Source organism: Ovis canadensis, chromosome Y (genome assembly GCF_042477335.2).
Source record: "Ovis canadensis isolate MfBH-ARS-UI-01 breed Bighorn chromosome Y, ARS-UI_OviCan_v2, whole genome shotgun sequence".
In the NCBI taxonomy this organism is placed as follows: Eukaryota; Metazoa; Chordata; class Mammalia; order Artiodactyla; family Bovidae; genus Ovis; species Ovis canadensis.
The window spans coordinates 16,352,405-16,371,527 of record NC_091271.1 but is presented as its reverse complement, the minus strand read 5'-3'; the positions used below and the strand labels follow the sequence as shown (position 1 = coordinate 16,371,527).

The 19,123-nt window shown below is 38.0% G+C and overlaps 3 pseudogenes; all 3 read left to right on the top strand.

Annotated features, from left to right (window-relative positions):
- LOC138431446 (melanoma antigen preferentially expressed in tumors-like) overlaps positions 1-19,123 on the top strand; it is a 621,360-nt pseudogene that overhangs the window by 310,307 nt on the left and 291,930 nt on the right.
- The window catches only part of LOC138431529 (testis-specific Y-encoded protein 1-like), a 296,852-nt pseudogene that overhangs the window by 269,100 nt on the left and 8,629 nt on the right, over positions 1-19,123 (top strand).
- LOC138431258 (eukaryotic translation initiation factor 1A, X-chromosomal-like) lies at positions 28-17,666 on the top strand (annotated as a pseudogene).

The window sequence follows — 19,123 nt, the reverse complement described above, 5'->3', positions numbered from 1 at the left end:
GGAAACAGTGAGCCTGCCGCTACAGCTATGCCCAAGAATAAAGATAATGACTCCGTTTCCGGAACCACCGATTACTCACTCAGCTGCCGTCAGTGGTCAGTGGTAGTTCCTCCTTCTTGTGGTTGGCTGATGTCTTTGAGTGGGACTGCTCAGTCCACAAAGGAGCAAGAAGCTGCTTCCTCCCGCTCTGTTCCCATAGCGACATAATTTCCTCTCCCTTTTTGTCAATTTTACACCGAGGGTAAAATACTATTAGTTTTGGATTCATGCCAGTTTAACTGCAGGTGCGTTAGTAAACTGGGGGAAGCCTACTTTTGGTGAGCTGAGGCTTTGCCCCTGTGGCCTTCATCCCTTCCCTGGACTCTCCCTTAGCTGTTTTTTGGTGACACGCTGATTCTCTCTTTTGGGACTGTTAAATATTTGTCCATGCTTTACTTTGTGGACACTTCACTACTGGTGAACTTGTCCTTAGTTTACTTTGTGACAGTTTACTACTTCCTCTTTGCAAGTGAAGTGAAGTGAAGTTACTCAGTTGTGTCTGACTCTTCGCGACCCCATGGACTGCAGCCTACCAGCTCCTCGGCCCATGGGATTTTCTAGGCAAGAATACTGGTGCGGGTTGCCATTTCCTTCTCCAGGGAATCTTTCTGACCAAGGGATGGAACCCGGGTCTCTCGCATTTTAGGCAGGCACTTTACCATCTGAGCAAGCAGAAAAGGGTAAATCCATGTTGCATGTTTAGGTTCATGTCTGCTGGTTTACTTTCCTCTACCTGTCACAAACCGTAACCTTTTTTTTAGAAGGCACACATATCCCAACGTGTTCAGCCTTCTTTTCTCATGAAACAGATGCTGGCACTATGTATTTCTATGTATCTTTATTCTGAGGCAGACAGTTCACAAATAACCAGATTTGACAATAATTGCACTTGTAACTTCCAAAACGGTACTTCTAAGCTAACTGAAGGAGGGCACTGGGAGAGTCATTCCTTGAATTCTCCTTTGTACATTCCTGAGTTCTGCTTGTGTCATGTTTAATGTCCTTGTAACGCCTCCTGGAAAACTGTAACTAAAGGAATGAGAATACCTCTTTCAGAAAGCACCACGTTTCACATTCCACAACAAATCTCTCTTCATTATTCATTCCTGGCACTTCATTTTAGCTCTCAAGGCTTACTTAACCTTTACTATATTTGGTCACACTTCTTTGCCTTTGAGTTCAGTGCTCTCTAGATTCCCCAAACCAACTGGCACAGCCTTTGTCTAGCAAAAGTTTTGCTACTATTCAGGGAAACTCTAGGAATGTCTTTTTCATAATGAGTTAGGTAAATTACAAACTTCTACTTTTTTTAAAATCTATTTAATTCACTTTTAACTTACAAATAAATGTACATTTCCATATATTCCTTGTTTCCTCCTCTGTTTCTAGAAATGAAGTTTCAGATGCCCATGTTAGATTGTGTATTCTTAAGAGAATAGTAATTATTTTATGAATGCAGAATTACCACAACTTGCTGCTTGATAGATGTTCAACACATTTTTGTTAATATTATCTTCCTAGGCTTCATTTGGGTAACTCTCCTCTTCCTTCAGTGGGACTTTTAAACCAGCTACTCCTCTCAGGCCAAACTGAAGACATTTTGACATATGATTTTTCAGTTTTCATTGCTTTATAAATATATGGACAATTTTGGTTTATTAATTTGCAAATGAATTGTGGAATGGAATGTATAGAACCTAGTTTTAATTGGAAAGCATGAGTAATAAAAAATACTAATGGTTATCTCTGGTAATGGGTTATGTGGTTGACAATATATTTATCTGCTAAGGGATTTAGAAGAAAGCCATTAACGATTTGTAAGTGGCTAATCAGTAAGCAAATTATGTTAAATGTAAATCTCCTTTGAGGTCTGTTAATATTTTGCTGCTATTTAAATGATAATCTGTTTCCCTGTTTATATAAAATTTAACAGCTTATATTAGCTTGTTTGATGAGTTTGTAAACTATTATACCGATGATTAGACTTTAAATTTTATTCACTTTTTAATCACTGAGGTAAAGCAGGCAGAAACAGGTGCAAGGGTAAGGAGAATGAATATGAAAAAAGAGACAGTATTTAAAGAAGATGGACAACGTAAGAATTCTATAGCTATTTATACCTTTTATAATTATGTGAATTTCAGAGTTTAATCTGAAACATACCTTAGTCAAAGTCCTGAGGAGATGTCTCATATGTCCTTTGTTTTTCTTTAATCTAAATATTGTTATTAGCATATATACATATATATATATATTTTTTTTTTCTGCTGTGCTGGGCCTTCATTACTGTGCATGGGTTTTTCTCTAGTTGTGGGGAATGGGGTCTGCTCTGTAGTTGCAGTGCACAGACTTCTCATTGGGGTGCCCTCTCCATTTGTGAAGCATAGGCTCTACTCAGACCAAGCTTCAGTCATTGCAGCATGTGGGCTCAACAGTTGGAGGCTTAGAACACAGGCTCAACAGCTGTGGCACAGCGGCTCAGTTGTTTTGAGGCATGTGGATTCATCCTGGACTAGGGATCAAACTGGTTTCTGCTGTACTGGCAGGTGGATTCCCTACCACTGAGCCATCACAGAAGCCCCTCATGGCTCCAGCTTTTCCCCCTTTTGCAGTGCAATACATTTCTCTAGAATTTCTGTATTAAATAATTCATTTTACACCATTTCTCGTGGAGGATTAACGTGTCATTTCTGTAAGCAAAGTGTTCTGTTTTAGGGTTTAGAGCAGAGTAAGGCTGTCTTCCAACACTGAAAAATCCCTACTATTATAATATTTTTCAGTAGAATATGAGAAATCCATGCCAAGACCTTAGACCATTAGTACTACCATATCATTAGTGCATGATCATATTTAATAAAGTTACCGAATAACTGACTCTTTTTTAAGTAAGTGAATACTAAAATAAGAGTAAAATAATTGACTGAACCACGTACTTTTTTTTTTCACTTTAATGAAAATTTAAGCCCATGGGAATGTTGAAATGAGAGTACAAATCCTATATGTGTTTCACTTAGACTCACTAATCTTTAATGTTTTCTTTTTGTATTTACTTTCTTTACATGAACATCTTCCTTCTAACATTTTAAATTGTGTTATAGGCAGGTCTAGTTACATAGATATAGACTTGAGCCCTAAATATTTCATCTCCTAAGAGTGAAGCCTTTCTCTATATAACTCCAGGAGAATGGTCACAAGACATTTAATCTTCCCATTATATTGTCACCTAGTAAACCATAACCTTGACTAGACAGACCTTTTTTGGCAAATTAACGTCCCTGCTTTTTAATATGCTGTCTAGGTTGGTCATAACATTCCTTCCAAGGAGTAAGTGTCTTTTAATTTCATGGCCACAGTCACCATCTGCAGTGATTTGGGAGCCCCCAAAAATAAAGTTTGACACTGTTTCCACTGTTTCCCCATCTGTTTCCCATAAAGTGATGGGAACAGATGCCGTGATCTTAGTTTTCTAAATGTTGAGCTTTAAGCCAACTTTTTTTCACTCTCCTCTTTCACTTTCACTAGAGGCTTTTTAGTTCCTCTTCACTTTCTGCCATAAGAGTAGTGTAATCTGCATATCTCAGGTTATTGATATTTCTCCCTGCAATCTTAATTCCAGCTTATGCTTCTTTCAGCCCAGCATTTCTCATGATGTACTCTGCATAGATGTCAAATAAGCAGGGTGGCAATATACAGCCTTGAGGCACTCATTTTCCTATTTGGAACCAGTCTGTTGTTCCATGTCCAGATCTAACTGTTCCTTCCTGACCTGCATATAGGTTTCTCAAGAGGCAGGTGAGGTGGTCTGGTATAACCACCTCTTGACCAAACTAGATAGCATATTAAAAAGCAGAGACATTACTTTGCCAACAAAGGTCCATCTAGTCAAGGCTATGTTTCTTCCAGTGGTCATGTATGGATGTGAGAGTTGGACTGTGAAGAAAGCTGAGCGCTGAAGAACTGATGCTGTTGAACTGTGGTGTTGGAGAAAATTCTCAAGAGTCACTGGGCTGCAAGGAGATCTAGCCAGTCCATCCTAAAAGAAATCAGTCCTGGGTGTTCATTGAAAGAACTGATGCTGAGGCTGAAACTCCAATAATTTGGCCACCTCATGCGAAGATTTGACTCATTGGCAAATACCCTGATACTGGGAAGGATCAGGAGCAGGAGGAGAAGGGGACAACAGAGGATGAGATGGTTGGATGGCATCACCAACTCAATGGACATGAGACTGGGTAAACTTCGGGAGTTGGCGATGGATAGGGAGGATTGGTGTGCTGCCATTCATGGGGACGCAAAGAGTCAGACACGACTGAGAGACTGAAATGAATTGCACTGAATTGTACTTTTTTCCAGCACTTTTGCTTGCGCTTAGTCATGTCTGGCTGTCTTTTGAAATCATGGATTGTGCCCCACCTGGCTCCTGTGTCCATGGGAATCTCCAGTAAGAAGACTGGAACTTGCTGTCCTTTCCTTCTCCATGGGATCATCCTGGCCCAGAAGTCAAATGTGTCTCTCCTTTGTATCTTGCGTTCGCAGTTGAATTCTTCATGGGTGCTTTTGAACTGTGGTGTTGGAGAAGACTCTTGAGAGTCCCTTGGACTGCAAGGAGATCCAACCAGTCCATTCTGAAGGAGATCAGCCCTGGGATTTCTTTGGAAGGAATGATGCTAAAGCTGAAACTCCAGTACTTTGGCCACATCATGAGAAGAGTTGATTCATTGGAAAAGACTTTGACTCTGGGAGGGATTGGGGGCAGGAGAAGAAAGGGACGACGGAGGATGAGATGGCTGGATGGCATCACTGACTCGATGGATGCGAGTCTGAGTGAACTCTGGGAGTTGGTGATGGACAGGGAGGCCTGGTGTGCTGCGATTCATGGGGTTGCAAAGAGTCGGACACGAATGAGCAACTGAACTGAACTGAACTGTAGTGAATTGAGCCACTGGGAAAACTGGTTTTTTTTTTGTTACAGCCACTAGCCAAATGTGGAGGTTGAAATGAATGGAAATTAACATATTGTTCAATTCACATGTATACTTTTCTCTTAACTGAAAACTCTATTATCTGTCGTTGAGCTGGTGTATAACCTCCATTCACATTTGTACATTTGTTTATGTAATTTACAGCACTTCTTAACAAAGCCATGTAGTTATTCCTGCATAGTGAAAGACATGAAACACACACAACACAGAAAAACGCGTGCGCGCGCACACACACACACACACTCACACACAAGCACAAATAATTTATTAATTTCTTGGAACATGATGTGAGGCTAAAGATAATCCAGTCCTTGACCTTCATATTTTTTCCTTACATTAGAAGTTTGTTTTCATGGCCTATTTTTAAATTATCATCTTCTTTTCTTTGTTATTTTCTTCTGTGTAGCACTCCTGAGTACTAAGCTGGGTTCATGGGCTGTTTTCCAAGGAATTCTCCAGCATGTGAATCCTATTACATGTCAGGATAATTACAGATTGGACTAGGAGCTCTTGGTGGAGTTGTTACTCAGTTGCTAAGTCATGCGTATAACTCTGTCATAGACAGAGGACCCCATGAACTTCAGTACACTAGGATACCCTGTCCTTCACTATCTCCATGAGTTTGCTCAGACTCTTATACCTTGAATCCTGTGATACTACCCAAACATCTCATCTTCTGTTGTCCTCTTCTCTTGCCTTCCTGCTTTCACTGCATCAAGGTCTTCTCCTTTCAGTCGACTCTTTGCATCAGGAGGCCAAAGTATTGGAGCTTCAGCAGCAGATCTTGCAGTGAATGTTCAGGGCTGATCTTTAGGATTGACTTCTCTGATCTCCTTGCCATCCAGTGGACTCTCAAGAGTCTTCCCCAGCACTTCAGGTGAAAAGCTTCAACTCTTCAGTGTTCAGCCATCTTTATGTTCCCAACTAATACATCCATATGTGACTACTGAAATAACTAGACATTTGACTACAGAGACCTTTGTCGGCCAAGTGGTCTGCCTTTGCTTTGTCTGACTTTTAATGTGTTGTATAGAGTTGCCATGGGGCATGATCTTGATCCCTGTCTCCTCTACAATGTCACGATCCTCATTCCATAGTTCATCAGGCACTCTATCTATCAGATCTAGGCCCTTAAATCTATTTCCCACTTCCACTGTAAAATCATAAGGGATTTGATTGAGGTCATACCTGAATGGTCTAGCGGTTTTCCCTACTTTCTTCAATTTGAGTCTGAATTTGGTAATAAGGAGTTCATGATCTGAGCCACAGTCAGCTCCTGGTCTTGTTTTTGTTGACTGTATCGAGCTTCTCCATCTTTGGCTGCAAAGAATATAATCAATCTGATTTCAGTGTTGACCTTCTGGTAATGTCCATGTGTAGAGTCTTCTCTTGTGTTGTTGGAAGAGGGTGTTTGCTATGACCAGTGCATTTCCTCAGCAAAACTCTGTTAGTCTTTGCCCTGCTTCATTCAGCATTCCAAGGCCAAATTTGCTTGTTACTCCAGGTGTTTCTTGACTTCCTACTTCTTCATTCCAGTCCCCTATAATGAAAAGGACATCTTTTTGGGGTGTTACTTTTAAAAGGCCTTGTAGGTTTTCATGATCAAGACCATCCCCATGGAAAAGAAATGCAAAAAAGCAAAATGGTTGTCTGGGGAGGCCTTACAAATAGCTGTGAAAAGAAGAGAGGTGAAAAGCAAAGGAGAAAAGGAAAGATATAAGCATCTGAATGCAGAGTTACAAAGAATAGCAAGAAGCGATAAGAAAGCCTTCCTCATCAATCAATGCAAAGAAATAGAGGAAAACAACAGAATGGGAAAGACTAGAGATCTCTTCAAGAAAATTAGAGATACCAAGGGAATATTTCATGCAAAGATGGGCTCGATAAAGGACAGAAATTGTATGGACATAACAGAAGCAGAAGATATTAAGAACAGGTGGCAAGAATACATGGAAGAACTGTACAAAAATATCTTCACTACCCAGATAATCATGATGATGTGATCACTAATCTAGAGCCAGACAATTTGGAAGGTGAAGTCAAGTGGGCCTTAGAAAGCATCACTATGAACAAAGCTAGTGGAGGTGATGGAATTCCCATTGAGCTGTTTCAAATCCTGAAGGATGACGCTGCACTCAATAAGCCAGCAAATTTGGAAAACTCAGCAGTGGCCACAGGACTGGAAAAGGTCAGTTTTCATTCCAATCCAAAAGAAAGGCAATGCAAAAGAATGCTCAAACTGCCACACAATTGCACTCATCTCACATGCTAGTAAAGTAAGGCTCAAAATTCTCCAAGCCAGGCTTCATCAATACGTGAACTATGAACTCCCTGATATTCAAGCTGGTTTTAGAGAAGGCAGAGAAACCAGAGATCAAATTGCCAACATCCGCTGGATCATGGAAAAAGCAAGAGAGTTCCAGGAAAACATCTCTTGCTGCTTTATTGACTATGCCAAAGCCTTTGACTGTGTGGAACACAATAAATTGTGGAAAATTTTGAGAGAGATGGGAATACCAGACCACCTAACCTGCCCCTTGAGAAATCTGTATACAGGTCAGGAAGCAACAGTTAGAGCTGGACGTGGAACAACAGACTGGTTCCAAATAGAAAAAGGAGTGCGTCAAAGCAGGATATTGTCTCCCCGCTTATATAACTTATACGCAGAGTACATCATGAGAAACCCTGGCCTGGAGGAAACACAAGCTGGAAACAAGATTGCCAGGAGAAATATCAATAACCTCAGATATGCAGATGACACAACCCTTATGGCAGAAAGTGAAGAGGAGCTAAAAAGCCTCTTGATGAAAGTGAAAGAGGACAGTGAAAAAGTTGGCTTAAAGCTCAACATTCAGAAAACGAAGATCATGGCATCTGGTCCCATCACTTCATGGGAAATATACAGGGAAACAGTAGAAACAGTGTCAGACTTTATTTTTGGGGGGCTCCAAAATCACTGCAGATGGTGATCGCAGCCATGAAATTACAAGACGCTTACTCCTTGGAAGAAAAGTTATGACCCACCTGGATAGTATATTTAAAAGCAGAGACATTACTTTGCCGATTAAGGTCCGTCTAGTCAAGGCTATGGTTTTTCCTGTGGTCATGTATGGCTGTGAGAGTTGAATTATGAAGAAGGCTGAGCGACGAAGAATTGATGGTTTTGAACTGTGGTGTTGGAGATGACTCTTGAGAGTCCCTTGGACTGCAAGGAGATCCAACCAATCCATTCTGAAGGATATCAGCCCTGGGATTTCTTTGGAAGGAATGACACTAAAGCTCAAACTCCAGCACTTTGGCCACCTCATGCAAATAATTAACTCATTGGAAAAGACTCTAATTCTGGGAGGGATTGGGGGCAGGAGGAGAGGGGGACGACCGAGGATGAGATGGCTGAATGGCATCACGGACTCGTTGGACATGAGTCTGAGTGTCTTCTGGGAGATGATGATGGACAGGGAGGCCTGGCGGGCTGCGATTCATGGGGCCACAAAGAGTCGGACATGACTGAGCAACTTAACTGAACTGAACTGATAGAGTTGCCATAGCTTTTCTCCCAAGGAGCAGTTCAGTTCAGTCACTCAGTTGTGTTCGACTCTGCGACCCAATGGACTGCAGAATGCCAGGCCTCCCTGTCCATCACCAACTCATGGCGTTTACCCATTTGGGATGCTCATTGATTCAGTGATGACATCTGTCCATCTCATCCTCTATTGTCCCCATTTCCTCATACCCTAAATCTTTCCCAACATCAGGGTCTTTTCAAATGAGTCAGCTCTTTGCATCAGGTGGCCAAGTATTGGATTTTCAGCTTCAACATCAGTCTTTCCAGTGAACACCCAGGACTGATCTCCTTTAGGATGAACTGGTTGGATTGCCTTGAAGTTCAAGGGGCTCTCAAGACCATGCTCCTACACCAAGTAAGAAAGCATCAATTCTGTGGCACTCAGCTTACTTTACAGTCCAACTCTCACATCCAAAAATAACTACTGGAAAAATCATACCCTTGAATAGAAGGAACTTTGTTGGCAACATAATGCCTCTGCTTTTTTAATAGGCTGTCTAGGTAAGTCATAACTTTCCTTCCAAGGAGTAAGTGTCTTATAATTTCATTGCTGCAGTCACCATCATCAATGATTTTGGAGCCACCCTTAAAAAAAAATGTCAGCCAGAGAATCCCCATCTATTTCCCATGAAGTGATGGGACCAGATGCCATGATCTTAGTTTTCTGAATGTTGAGCTTTAAGCCAACACTTTCACTCTCCTCTTTCCCTTTCATCAAGACGATCTTTAGTTCTTCTTCACTTTCTGTGATAAGGGTGATGTCATCTGCATATCTGAGGTTATTGATATTTCTCCCAGCAGTCTTGATTCCATCTTGGGCTTCATCCAGCCCAGCGTTTCTCATGATATACTCTGCATAGAGGTTAAATAAGCAGGGTGACAATTGATAGTCTTGAGGAATTCCTTTTCCTAACCAGTCTGCTGTTCCATTTCCAGTTCCAACTGTTGCTTCCTGACTTGCATACATATTTCTCAAGAGGCACATCAAGTGATCTGGTAATCCCATCTCTTTCAGAATTTTCTACAGTTTATTGTGATCCACACAGTCAAAGGCTTTGGCATAGTCAATAAAACAGAAGTAGATGATTTTCTGGAACTTGCTTGCTTTTTCAGTGGTCCTGCAGATGTTGGCAACTTGATTTCTGGTTTCTCTGACTTTTTGAAAACCATCTTAAACAGCAGGAAGTTCATGGCTGAAGTAATACTGAAGGCTGTTTTCGAGAATTTTGAGCATTACCTTTCTAGTGTGTGAGATGAGTGCAACTGTGAGGTAGTTTGAGCATTCTTTGGCATTGCCCTTCTTTCAGATTGGAATGAAAACTGACATTTTCCAGTCTCCTGGCCATTGCTGAGTTTTCCAAATTTGCTGGCTTATTGACTGCGGCAATTTCATACCATCATCTTTTAGGTTTTGAAATAGCTTAATGGGATTTCCATCACCTCCACTACCTTTGTCCATAGTGATGCTTTCTAAGGCCCACTTGACTTCCCATTCCAGAATGTCTGGGTCTAGGTGAGTGATCATTCTATCGTGATTATCTGGGTCATGAAGATCTTTTTTGTACAGTTCTTCTATGTATTCTTGCCACCTCTTTTTAATATCTTCTGCTTCTCTTAGGTCCATACCATTTCTATCCTTTATTGTGTATATCTTTGCATGAAATGTTCCCTTAGTGTCTCTAATTTTCTTGAAGAGATCTCTAGTCTTTTCCATTCTATTTTTTGCCTCTATTTATTTCCACTGGTACCTGAGGATGGCTTTCTTTTCTCTCCTCACTATTCTTTGGATTTCTGCATTCAAATGGGTATATCTTTCCTTTTCTCCTTTGCTTTTCAGTTCCCTGTTTTCACAGTTTTGTAATGCCTCCTCAGAGTACCATTTTCCTTTTTTTGCCATTTTTCCCCCTTGGGTATGGTCTTTATTCCTGTTTCCTGTACAATGTCACAAACCTCCGTCCATAGTTCACCAAGTACTCTGTCTATCAGATCTAGTCCCTTAAATCTATTTCTCACTTACACTGTATTATCATCAGGGATTTGATTTAGGTCACACCTTAATGGTCAAGGAGCAGGCACTTTTTAATCATGGCTGCAGTGGCTATCATGTTGATGTTGGGCCTTAATACAAAATTTAGTAATGTACCAATTTTATATTAATTACCTGTTTCATTCTCTTCATTCTGATGCCCGCATTTGTCATTTAAGTCAAGAAGACATGGTCCCATACTGGCTAATGCTTATGTCAGTGCTTTCAAGTGATAGTAGTATTAGGTAGTCTCTTGACTATTCTTGGATATAAAAGATGCTTTATCTTGAAATACGACTTTAAGCACTTTAGAACAAGCATCAACGTGTTCTCAAGCAAAAGTTTGTTAATGATCAAGGTACTGTTTATAATCAGTAGAGTTCATGAAAGAAAGGCGAGCCAAGATTTGAAGAATACTGAGCACGAGGGTTGCTAAGTCAGCATTTAGGGTACTGCTTGAAATGAGCCACTTTAATGTCCAAAGGTAGAGTGTGTAGTCATAATGACCAAGACTGAATTGTTTTTCTCATATTAGCGGATAACTTAAATTTTCCCAGTAGCAGATAGTTTTTCATGGAAATAGCATTTGTGATTTTGGATTAACAGCTTCACTTTTGTTGACTTTTTCCTGCTCTAAAAATAAGGGGATATATACATAAGTGTAGCTGAAGAGACTATAGACATTGTTTGAGAGATTAAGAGTCTTCTCATTTTCATGGGGAAGATTAATATATGTCACCTTGAGACCTCTCATTTGTTATAACGCTTGACCTTTTTTTTTTTTTTTTTCCTCTCTAATTATGGTTTGGTCTAAAGGTAGCTCTAAAACTGAAGTTACTAACCTAATAACAATGTTACATTTTAGGAAGTATTGAACAGTATCTTACAGTTGTTTGTTTGTTTGTTTTGTTTTCTTTTTTGCTGCTTCTGAAGAATAGGCTCAGGTAACCAAAATGTCAGGAAATGCACTATTGGAAGCAATGTGTTTTGATGGTGTGAAAAGGGTATGTCATATCCGAGGAAGCTTAAATCAGAAGGTCAATGTGGATATATATTTTACTTTAATACAAAGCTTACTTTTAAAAAATTTACCTGTGCTTCCAAGTGACTGACTTTTGTGAATTCTTGATGACTTCAAAAATAATAATTTATGTGGAACTATAAAAGCATAAAATTAGAAAATCCTTGATAACTTTCATAATAGGATTTATGTTTAGAAAGAATGATTTGTAAGATCTAGGCTGGATTTATGCGAGATATGTTTACACTTGACGAACCAGACAAATTCTGTGGATGAAACAAATGGCCTAGACTCAACAAAAATATTAAGCTGTGAAAGAAAGAAAGAAAGAAAGAAAGAAAGAAAGAAAAAATTATTTTCAAGATAAAATGAGTCTAATTGCTAATTAAATATAGTGTACTGTCCTGCATAACACTTTGATTTGTGGAAACAGCTGTAGGTAGTGTTAGGAGCATTTGAAATTGGAACATGATAGGTCATCTTATTTAGTAATTTTGGCATATTTATTGATCATGTTGTTTAAAAGTTCTTTCAACTCAAATTTTTTGAGTTTAAAAAAAGTTTTGTTCTCTTGAATCATTCTTTTCCAGTTAATGATTTTGGGCCTGAATCGTTGTATATTTGTGACAAGATGACAATTTTTGTGTAGAAGGGTTATTTTTATTTGTTTAAAATTACTAAAAATTCCCAGAGTGATTTGTGAATAAAAGTAATTTATGTGACAAAGAACTATGATTTTGCAATTTTAAAAGACTTTAGTTGAAGTAAATATTGTATATTTTAATATACTAAATTAGAAAATTTGACCCAAACTGAACTTCCTAAATTTAATTTTTGCTTAATATACTGTAGCTATAACAAGACTTTGTCACGTAGGCAGGAGCACACACACATCATACACACATTGCTGCACATGCATACAAGACAAACACACACACACACACACACATCTGTAGTTTTCTCCTAATCCTTAGCAGATACTTTTCACACACATGTGGTACTTTTTTGTATCACATTGCTGCTGCTGAGTCGCTTCAGTCGTGTCTGACTCTGTGCAACCCCATAGACGGCAGCCCACCAGGCTCCCCCGTTCCCGGGATTCTCCAGGCAATAACATTGGAGTGGGTTGCCATTTGTATCACGTTAAGTATGTCTTAACATGAAACACTTTTGTTTGTTTGCATTTTAAATACAATATACTGTGACCTTTATTTTATAGATTTGGATAAATACTTCAGATATTATATTGGTTGGTCTTCGAGATTATCAGGTAACAATTACACTTAAATTTATAATGTTCTTGAATTTAGAAATCATTAATATCAGTATTTCACTGATGCGATAAAATGCATTTGACCTGTTCTAGCCAGTTATGATTCTCATCCTTCCGGCATCACAATTTGTTAATATCCGCTTATGTTTAAGACAATAGGATTCTGTCTGACTGACGGTATATGTGTTCTGTGGGAAGACTGGTTGTTTCTTTCTGATTTTAAATATAATATGCAATACATATCCTCTAATAATTTTGGATAAATACTGCAGCTCATCATTCTGTCCTCATCTAAAGTCCAAGTATATTCAAGGTTCTGTGCTAGGTTTTCAGGGTTTATGCTGCAGGCTGACTTCAGTTTTCTGTAGTAAAACGAGGAGATATCTTTGTATTTTATGATATATATTTCACAGAGCTAGATTATTCATTTGCCTTTCAATATTTTTTTTTCTTAATTTTTGACCACACTGCAGCTTGTGGGATCTTAGATACCCAGTCAGGGACTGAATCCAGAATACTGCTGTGAAAGCCCTGGGTCCTAATCATTGGACCATCAGAGGATTCCCTCCAGGTTTGCTTTCTAAATCTTTTTGCAAAATGACCTTTGCTGAAAAAAGAACAGTAGCATACGACAGTGATTTTCATTAGCATTCTCACTCATCAAAAGAAAAAAAAGATAAGTTTATATTAGGTTCTCTGTTATGATTTTTCAATTTAAAGGTCTCAGATCCAAGTATGAGAAACCACTGCTGTAGATGATGCAGTCAAATGACACAAAACCTCTATCTCCAAAAAAAAAGTATTTTGGGGGGCTTATAGGAGAAAGGTAAGGCATAGACTAGGTCTTTTAGAGTGTAAGTTATAAATCTGATATGAATACTTAGAGAACTACTTGGTGGTTGGCCATTATGACCTCAACGTTTGGAATATGACTTGTGAAACAGAAAGCCTTTTGATTTCTGTATTAAACCCATTGCTTGTGCTTAATTAAGTTTTGAGTGAAATGATTGCTGTTTCTCTCTATTCTATTACCAGGTCATGTGTTCTGTAAATACCTAAGACTTTCTAATTTGTAATTTTTCAGTCTTCTGTTTCCTTGTTTAGTTTTTGGTGTGATTGCTCTATTAGTGATTTACAGAGACAGTTTGAAGTCAGCCATTCCACTTTTTGTCTCCACTAGGTTTCTTTTAAAGAATCTATATGACCTGATTCTTTAGTGAAATATTCTAGAAAATTAAAACAAACAAACAAACATTGTGAACATTGTTTCTTGCATTATTTTTGTCTATACTACCAGATGTAAAGTCTCTGTTAGGTCCAGCTTCTAGGCTTTATGAGCCATGCTTCGTATTACCTGCGCATTTCCTTATATGTGACCAGACACTTTCTCCTATTTCTTTCTGTGTCTCTTGATTTGTTGTTGTTGTTGAAAACTAGAAAATGCAAATATAACATGGTGAGACGGGACATCAGATTTCTTCTCCCAGAGCTTTTTCTTGTCATCGTTTGTTGGATAATTTCTGAAACAGATTCTGTATGGTATATATCTTTTCCTTGTGTGTGGCCACTGAATGCTTGTTTATAACCTAGCAAACAGCCCATGTTTGAGGTTTTATTAAAAGCCCATAGGCCTTTCAACCTCTGCTTTTAGGCTCTGTGCATGTTGGGGCATACCTTTAATACTCAGCCAAGCGACTGATAGTTCCTCTCTTCATTTGAGGCTTGTGCAGAAAATCCAGGTCACTCAAAGCTGAGAGATTAGGAGCATACCTGAAATTTTATGAGTTTGTATTCAGTCTTGATTCCACATATAAATGAGGTCCTGCAGTGTTTGCTTTCTCTGTGTGACTTGTTTCTCTTAGCACAGTACTGTCCAGGTTCATCCAGGTTGTTGCAAATGGAAGGATTTATCTACCTGGGGTGTTAATCCCTATTGGTCATATCATTTGCAAATATTTTTAACGATCTAATGCACTGCTTTTTTCTATTGTTGTTGACAATTTCCTTTTCCATGCAAAAGCGATTTAGTGTGATATAGTTTCACTTACTAGGTTTCACTAGTTTGCAAAGAGCAAGAGCGGCATTCGGTAGTTTTACACTGTGTTCTCTTGCAGTAGTTTTAAGATTTCAGCTCTGTGTTTACATCTCTGATCTATTTCAGGGTAATTTTAGGTAGATTCTGGTGTAAGAAAGGAGGTCTACTTTTACATTAAGTATTGTTTTTCCACTCCTGTCTATTGGAGAGGATGTCTTTTCTACAGTGTGATCTTGGTTCCCTTCCTAGGTATTAGTTGAACAGTTGTGAAAAATTTTATTTCTGAGTGCTCAGTTTTGTTCCAGGATCTGCATTTTGGGGTGGAATGCAGTCTCATATTGTTTGGACATTTGTGTTTCAAAAGCAGGAAGTGCGTGTCCTCCAGCTTTGTTCTTTCTCAAGATTGCTTTGGCAGTTTGGATTGTTTGAGGTTCCATGTAACTTTGTCTGTGGGGGGGGGGGGGCGGGATTCTACTTGAATTGTTATAGGAATTACATGGAATCTGTACATTTCTTTGGGTAATATGAATGCATTAATATTATAACAGGTTTAAGTATGTTATTTTATATCCTGATACTTTACTGATTTTTTTTTCATTTGTATGTTTTGTGATCTAGAACATCCATTGATAACCTTTCCATTTTTTTGTATTTGATGACTAAAAACATATAATCTGTCCATAAAAGCGTATATTCTCATGTCCATTTATTTTAGTTTAACTACATATAATCCTGCAAATGGATCAAATAATAATTCCTAGTTTAATTCTCTGTTTAATGGGCAATGTAGCCACATTTATATTAACCCCTTAAGGGATTAAAATACTAACTGTAAAGTGATACCCACATATAGCTCTTCTGATTATAATCTGTTGTGGATAATTGCAAACCTTTGCTGCTCAAATCATAATCTAAAAGTAACAGCAGCATCACTACTCCATGGAACTGTATGAGCAGATTTTTCACCTATCTCTTCACTACTGAGTTACATTCAGTGTTTTAACAGAATACTTATTAGGTGCACATAGTTTGAGACGTGTTTGTTTGTATTACACTGCAGTTTTATGACTGTGATATTTTCAGTTGCCTTTCTTTAGGCCTTTTCTAGCTTAATTGCAAGTATTCAGAATATTTTCCTCTGTGAGTGACTCAGCTTCTTTAAAATGGAGAAAAGTGAACTCCCTAAAAGGGAGTAAGTCTCAGGCATATTTGCATCATAAACTCACAAACACTTCACTTCAGGCCTGTCAGGTTTAAGGAATATAAAAAGCACTACAGATAATTCAAATCAGTAAGATACTCTAAGAACTGTGGGTTATAGAAAGATTTCTCTTGGGTAATAATACCACTTTCAGTTTGAACTACAGTGTTAGAGTGTGAACAAGGACCACATTGCCACCCCACATGTTTCCTGTTCTTTCTTTGCTTCAGTGCATTGTATACATAACTTTCCTTGTTATTTGGAAATAACTTTATTTGGTCACGCATGCAAACTTCATCACGATGATTGTGCCTGTGTGTGTTTGCAGATGACAGAAGGAAGGTGAGAGAATAGTGAGGTTTTCCTTAAGGGTGTTTAATTTGAAAGTAATGTATGAGACAACTGATGATTCTTTGCATAACTGGTTTTGATCCTTCCTGTTTTTCTCCAAGGATAACAAAGCTGATGTAATTATAAAGTACAATGCAGATGAAGCTAGAAGTCTGAAGGCTTATAGAGAGCTTCTGGAATATGGTAGTTAATATCAAAGTGATTTCACTTCCCTGTCTTTTCATAGTATTTACTACTTTGTATTTAGGTGAAACAGTCATTTCAGAATTCTCTCCTGTCTGTATTTTTGCATAGATGCTTAAATTCGCTTTAAATTAAATTTAAATGTATTAAAAACTTCAGAATATTAACAACTTAGTAATGAATTCTCTTCCTAATATATGTTCTTTTGGTGGGGAATTAAAAAACTCAGAAATCTTAGACTTATACATGATAATTGTTAAAGGAATGCCTCTTTTACACTCTTAAAAGCAATTCTTAAGAGATTATACCTGTTTTAAGCTAATCGAGGACACCATTTATGGTATTGGTTTTGACTTTTTTGGAAAGGGTATTCAGGTATATTTTAGTATTTAGAGTACTGCCATGGAGCTTTGGGGACAGTGTTTTTAAATCCCTTTTATTTCTTAGAGCCAAAAGTATTCTATTCTTCCTCTAGTACACTTGAAACAATTAAAATAAGTTTCTAGTAACAAAAAGAGGAAGTGTACTAAACTCACATTTTGAATATGGTAACTTTTTAAAATTCTATTACAGTGCATTTTATTATAACTTTATGAATTTTTGAGTAAGAATGAAGATTCTGATGAGATACAGGCCGTTTAAAAAATACTAAGATAATTGGGAATCAGATAAATACTTGGCAGTGAATTTCTTTTAGCAGTTTCATTGTGAGTTTGTAGTTAGGAAGACTTTTCTTGGAATAAAACTGTTGATCCAAGGATTGATTACAAACAGTTTTTTTTTTTTCTTTGTACAGTTCAGCGTTTTAGTATTAATCCAGTGTTATTTATTTAAATAGACAATTAATCTAGTAACATCTTGGTTTTATATCTCTAAGAGTATGTTCTTATTGTTTTTAGCTGAACTTAAACAGATACCTTTGATCCTGAAGATGATGATGAAATCCAGTTTAAGGACCTTGCAGGTGAAAATGAAGATACTGAGGTTTAAGTCCAGGCTAAACCATGTGTGTGTGTGTGTTTACTGTTTTATATAAGAAAATAGTCAGAAATTTCGGCGTCTTTGGTCTCAGAAGGTTGAACGTTGAATTGAAGATATAGTGAAAATTATGTATCCATGAATTTGAATGTTCATTAATATTTAGAAGCCAGCTTGGCAACGTTTCTAAATTTTCTAAACCTTTATAATTCTTCGGATCCTTTTTTTTTTTTTTTTAATTAATTAGGTCTGACGCTAGGTACTCCATAATGACACTTTATTATGCAAGGGGGTCTACAGTGATGGTGGTAAGTTTAGCAGGCAGCTTTAAAATGTATCATGTCCCAAGGCTGATACATTAAAAGAAGAAAAGCAAATTGAAGCCAGCTTGCAGAAGCATTGGGATTTCAGTGTACTCCAAAGCATTCTTAAAATGAAGGCCTGTTTTTTTGCTCATGGATTTAGAATTCACATTAATTGCCTGGTATCACTTTAGGACAAACTTTTGGCTTTCAGTTTGTGGGAAATGGTTGTTTATCATGGTAAGGAAATAGTGATGATAGGAGTTTTATATGCCTCACTTTTCTGCTATGGAAGTATTTAAGTAAACATTTTATTGATTTGTATCGACTTATTGGACAGGCATATCAAGTAACTGGAATGACAGTATGGCTTATACTCTTGCAGGCCCTCTTAGACTTCTTATTCTTTTGGTACTTCTGCAGCAAAAATGTACAGTAGAAACCAAAAAATGTAAAAGAATCAACGAGTGTTTGAATAATAAGGCAGAAGGTTAGGATTTCAGGAACAGATTTTAGGAAGTCTAAATTGGATCACTGACCTCCAACACGGTTTTCAAGATCTTTCAGTCATCAGCATTCTTATTAGGACAATTTCAGACACTCAGAGAAAGTGAATTTTAATTTGAAGAGAGCACCTACATATTCACCAAGATTATACAGTTTACAATTGTCTACTCAGTGTGTCACATCTATCCTGTTCATACCAGTCCATATTATACGTTGACGGATTTCCAAATCATTTAGGAAATAAAACCAAGGCACTACCCTGGTGGTCTAGTATTTTAAGATTTTCACTGCAGGGTTCACGAGTTCAGTTCCTGGTTGGAAAAAAATGACCTGAGTCCTGTGGCGGCATGTTCACAAATAACAATGAAAACCCAAATTGTTTCAGATTACTCACTCCATGAATTAAAACAGCTGAATATGTATCTTTAATGGTGAAATTTTTACCAGATTTTTTTACCATATTTTTATAGATTTTTAAACATATGATAATACTCTACTATAGTGAAAGTGAAGTCACTCAGTCTCTGAATCTTTGTGATCCCGTGGACAGTAGCCTCCCAGGCTCCTCCTTCTGTAGGATTCTCCAGGCTGGAATACTGGAATGGGTTGCCTACCTTCTTCAGGGGATCTTCCTAACCCAGGAATGAAACATGGGTCTGC